This window comes from Aegilops tauschii, chromosome 1, assembly GCF_002575655.3.
Source record: "Aegilops tauschii subsp. strangulata cultivar AL8/78 chromosome 1, Aet v6.0, whole genome shotgun sequence".
Taxonomy (NCBI): domain Eukaryota; kingdom Viridiplantae; phylum Streptophyta; class Magnoliopsida; order Poales; family Poaceae; genus Aegilops; species Aegilops tauschii.
Window position 1 is genome coordinate 89,469,748 of NC_053035.3, and position 5,728 is coordinate 89,475,475.

At 43.1% G+C, this 5,728-nt stretch overlaps 1 long non-coding RNA gene across 1 annotated transcript; it reads left to right on the forward strand.

The window, feature by feature from the left end:
* Window positions 1–2,984: 2,984 nt before the first annotated feature.
* LOC120973554 (uncharacterized) lies at window positions 2,985–3,728 on the forward strand. Its single transcript, XR_005768659.2, has 2 exons — window positions 2,985–3,369; window positions 3,559–3,728. It is a non-coding gene; the product is annotated as an uncharacterized lncRNA (long non-coding RNA).
* The last annotated feature ends 2,000 nt before the right edge of the window (window positions 3,729–5,728 follow it).

Sequence of the window (5,728 nt, forward strand, 5' to 3'; positions counted from 1 at the left end):
CTAGCTTGCCTTTCTGAAAATTGAAGCAAATATGGGCAATTTGCTAAAACAGGTTGGTTGAGATAATAATGTGTATAAATTGAAAATTTGACTAACCTTGAAGATTAATAGTTATGAAAATACTGCATTATGGAAGCAAGTGGAAACTGTTACTCATCATATGACCATATTTCCCATTTGTAATTATTCCCAACCATGGCGACAAATACAATGCTCCTTCCTGCAAGAGGTTCTCCTTTTAGATTATCCAAATATGAAGATTAGTGAAAAGCTAAAAGAAGATCTTAAGTGCAGCAACCGAATATGCATGAATCAAGAATGAAAAAGGATCCACTGACTTGAATGATACACTGAGCATGGCAAAAGAAATCAATGGGAGGAAAGCACTAATGCAAAAGAACACCTATGTGGCATGAACATGCACACCTAGTAATTAACGTACCCACTCCAATCTAACTACACGCATCTGACTGAAATCAAATTAATAGGCAGGTTAAGAACAATCCAAAGTAATAGAGAAAATCACTATGACAATATAGGAAGGATGAGTGGCAGAAGTTAAAGGACAGTGAACATCTTTGTCTACAGTACAATACCTTATGATCACAGTGTCAATCAACAGAGAAATCCTTCAGGAAGTTTTCAATGTGAATTCCATTCAAGGGATCCTGAATCCTGATATGCTAGTACTTTGTTGCCATTGTGTCGCGGAGACAAACATAGGGCTGAAGAGGGAAGGCCTGTCCGGCACGGCCGCACGGCCACACCCTATTGAATGATCAACGCTACACGAAGCAGTTTTCGTGAACATCCATGCCACGGCCGAGACCTTGGCCGGCTGGCCGGCCTCTCCACCTACTCGTCCCCCAGACTGAAAAGGATGCCATCACATGACTCTTGTACATATCCCACTGGATACAGAGAGGAGTGGAAGACCAAGGTGAAAGCTGCCAGGGTAAAAGATCGATCGTTCTTTATTTAGAAGAGAAAAAGATGAAACGGAAGCAGGACGTGGGAATAACATTAGACGGTTGGGCTTCCTTTTGTTTTAGATAGACATCAAGAGTTAGATGAGACGATTGGGCTTCTTTTTTTCATATGAGTAATAACTAGTACAAATGTCCGTGCGTTGCACTGGGCGAGAAAAGGGACATAACCTGCTTCATGTGCTAAAAAGGTGTATTCTTACAACATTATTGAGCAATAAATAAAGCGTATGGTTAGCCTAAAAAACCTGCTTCATGTGCCATTGTGCATCATTTTTTTATATCTAATTTTAATAAATGTCGATGATAAGGTTAAACATGAAAATTTTCTTATTTTTAATAAAATTTAACGTTTACATAAAAATTGGAACACTTTTTTAAGAATAGTTAACATTTTTACTAAATTGGAACATTTCTCTAAAAAAGAATTTTTTTAACAGATGTTTTTTTAAGAATGTTTTGTATTTTTGAAAATTATATTATATTTGTAATTGTTTTTTGCACTATTTGGGCTTGGACCAAACATAAGGATTTGCCTACACAAACACGCACGCTCTCAGAAAAAGAAGACATTGTCGTTGCGAGATGAACTACACACACTGTCTCTCTTCCCATTCCCCATCTCATTATCCCTAGCACAAATGCTTGTGCGTTGCAACGGGGGACATTGTTACCTATCTCATCCCTTGACCTATTTCCGCCCGTTCTCGTCGCCTCGTCCATGTTTGTTATCAAAATCTCCTGAGCCCCACGGTTCTCCTTCCTGCCTTTAGTGGACCATCATGTATACCCAGACAGTGAGCTTCTTCGCATTAATTAATGCAGTCTTTCATTGAAATGTGATGTTTCATCGTGTATGTTGCTTGCTTGGACGAGATAACCAATAACCAGAAAAAGATGAATTGTTTTACGAAAGAATTTTTGGACCCATAAAAAGTATATCTCTTAGGATTCCTCTTTTATTGCTTGCCACATAGCATAGTAGGACTCAATTTTATTTTGTAGAGCGCATGCAAGCGTGTCTTAGGAGAATCTCTCTTAATTACCCACCATATTTCTCAAGCTTGCATTAGGAATCCCCTTCCTTAATTATCCCACAATAGTACTGATTCCTTTTTGCCCCATTTGATTGCCCATAATTCCTTTCCTTTTTTTTTCTCGAGAATCCTTACTTCCTTTCAATATTTCTTCCGTACACAATCCTTCCTTTCTTTTTTTTTCGAGAATCCTTCCTTCCTTTCTGCGTACCAACTCCTGACCCTCCGATCACCAATTTCCGAGCCGGCTTATTAGGTGATTGATGATAGGTAATTTGACCACGTATATAAGTTGATGGTTCTGCCTTTCAAAGGGCGAGGTGGTACTATTGATAAGAATACTAACCGCTACCTGTTAATGTATAGGTAGGCCTAGTTCAGTTGGCTGGCGAGTTCGAGTCCTCACGCACACTTGATTTTTTTCCTTCTCGCGTTACCCTGAAGTTGGGCCAACGGCCCAGCCTGCCAGCCCAAGTCGGTACGAACGTGATGTTTTTGATGTTATGGGCAGCTACATAGATTAGTACCGTCTCGGGTAAAGAAAATATAATATGGAAAAGGTGGACGGACCAAAAACGGACGAAATTACGGTGGTAAGAAACAATAGCCCTTTATTAATAGGTATAGATATAGATTTGCTGATGAGACGTCTGGGTTTCGGTGCTCACTATAAAAAACACACCGAAATCTATTTCTTTTGATTTTTTTTGCATGGCAGATATGACGGCCCAGAGTATGCATGTCTCATGACTGCATGCAGACGCATTGCTTGATGGAGAAGTGATGACGTGGCTAGATGCTGACGTGGACACCTTGCATGTTTAGAGATAGTGGGATGAACTATTTAGATATTAAAAACATTAACGTGCGCACAAAGCGCGATCGCTGGGTGATCCACCTGGCATTTACTGTGCCATATAGGAAGAAAAAAAGGTAAAAAGCGTCGAACCGTCGATCCCCTGCTCGTCTCCTATTTTCGCTCTCTCTCTCGTTTCTCCTCCCTAAGTGGCGGCTAGGGTTACCGCGGCCGTCGCCCCACCCCTGCTCATGGCCTCGGTTGATTTAGCGCCGCCGCCACCCCTTTTCTCTTGTCCACGCTCTCTGTCCTTGCAAGCAACCTCTCCTCTCCTCGTCTCTCTCCTCCGCGTCTTCCTCCGGGGAGCCTTGCGGCTGCAGCAGGAGGGGAGAAAGGAGGCCGGGCCAGCCGATTTCCTCGCCGGATCTGGAGCGCAGGGGCGACGCCGGCGAGTAACCGATCAGGGAGGAGCATTGGTCGCCGGTGAAGAAAATATGGGAGGGAGAGGAGCACTGATCGGGTGGAGTCATCAGGGATGGTCGATGCCAAGGTCAGCTTTCCCAATCATTCTCCCCCATCTTTGCAGCAAGACTCATTGGGTTCCTTCGATCTAAGCCGGTTTATGTCGTTTTGCTTCATATAATCATGGTGGAACTAGGCTATATTTCTTACAGTGAAGCGAGGGTGACTAAAAAAAATTTGGTGTACGTCAATCATTAGCTTGAATTTTTACCTGCAGCTGATCTTATTCTGGTGAGAGTTTGATGACAGGGAGAAAGTTCAGAGATGTGTCCAGTCTTGCATTCCCAAGTAATCATTGGTGTTCATTTTTGAAATACTGCTTTGTACTTCCACCGTAACAAAATGTAAGACGTTTTTATACCCTATGCAAACCAAAAAAAGGTCTTATATTTTGGTACAAAGGTTGTACTCCCTCCATTCCCTTATACAAGGCCACTATGAAAAATACATTTTGCATCTATACAAGGCCACTAACAGTAACCGAAGCAAAATTTAATGATGTTTTCTCATAGTAGCAACTTGTTTAATACTTGCATGCGTGTAGTCATAATGACAGTGTGCTACTTTCTTCTCATTCCTTCGTTGCATGCATGCAGACATATTAATGATTCCAAATGACAAGAAGAAAAGTTGGCTTGTAAAGTAGTCATTAAATTTTACCTAGGTACCTGTAATTTGAGTTTGTGGCCTTGTATAAGGGAATGGAGGGAGTAGTTTTATTTTCCTGTAGCTGGTTATTGAGTGGCATGTACTCCCGCCGTTCCTAAATATAAGTCTTTTTAGAGATTTCACTATGAACTACATACAGATATATGTAGACGTAGTTTAAAGTCTAAATTCACTCATTTTGCTCCGTATGTAGTCTCTCATTGAAACCTCTAAAAGACTTATATTTAGGAACGGAGGGAGTAGTAGATTGAGATGAAGGATGTGAGTGAAGATTTGACATGTAAGAGGCAATCAACGATGCAAGTCGTGAGAGCAGTCGATGTAAAATGACAATCATCATGTGCGGAGGTCACGAGAGGAGTCGTTAAAGAGCGACCATGACGGCCAGCAGAAGATGAGCACCAAGCACTGCAGAAAGGTGTATGCGAGGCGGAGCCTATGTAAGGGACACCGCCAAGAGTTAGTGGGCAGCAAAGGAGATGTGTACCGGACGAAAACAGTGTACTTATTATTATTATTATTATTTTTATTACTTGAAGATCAGAAGCAGTCAGCGGAGCCAGCACCAAGCGGTCAAAGCAGCGAGTGAGGCATGATCGAGCGACCTTCACGGTAGGATCCAACAGGTAGTGCCGAACTGCAGGTGGGGTGGAGCGATGCACAACAGGGCCAGGAGCGGACTCTTTGTGCTACAACGACGTGCATGTGGGCTGCCGTGTTAGGATCAGACAATGGTAAATGGACAGAATTGACCTCGAGACGAAAGTATTTCACAAAGTGAACCGTGGGTGAAAGTATTTCACCATTTTCACCCAGCTGACTCTTTTGTGTAGCGCCCGACAGGTCGGCTCTACATTACATCGAGTAGCGTCGAACTGACTGGCGCTGCACACCTGGTCAGCGTGGCACCCCGGGTCTAGGTCTGGCCCCAGCTCTGGTCGTGCAGCGCCCAGAGCAAAGGCGCTATAGTTCGAAGTGTAACGCCTAGCCCAAAGGTGTTGCACTTCGACTTAGTAACCGCAGCCGCCAGGCCCTCCCCCATCCTACCCATTCGCTTCAAACAGAGGCTTCGGCGTTGCGGCTCTCTTTCTCTCCCCCTCTCAATTCCCTCTCCAAATCTCGCAGATCTGACGTTTTTGTTCGTGGATTTCTGTCCCAACCTCTTCTAGAAGGTATTCTCCTTCAATCCCCTTCTTTTTATCCCAAAAATCTTCCCCATTGTTCACGTTTGTGGTGAAACCCTAGTTTTGAATTGATTCAAAAATTTCTATGGGAACTTGAAATAATGTGTGTTGATTTAGCCTATGTAGATTAGTTGTAGTCATTGAGGAACTTTTGTTGTTGTTGATTTGTAGTGTAAATATCCATTTGGTTTGGCCAACTAGATTGATTTACCTTCAGCTGGAGTGGTGCTTTGTGGTAGCTTCAATCTTGCGGTGTCCTCAGTCTGTGACAGAAGGAGTAGCGAGACACGTATTTGTATTGTTGCTACTAAGGGTAAAACGACGGGGTTTGATCTTTTTTTTACACAGTACAGACGCAAGCACTCATATACACGTGCATACACTCACCCCTATGAACGCACACACGCACACCATACCCCTATGAACACCTCCGAAAGACTAAGCCGGCATATCATCTTGAAATTTACAAAGTCACCGTAGGCACCTCGTCATCGACGGGAACGTCTCCTCCCACTGAATGCGCATCGTCGGAAA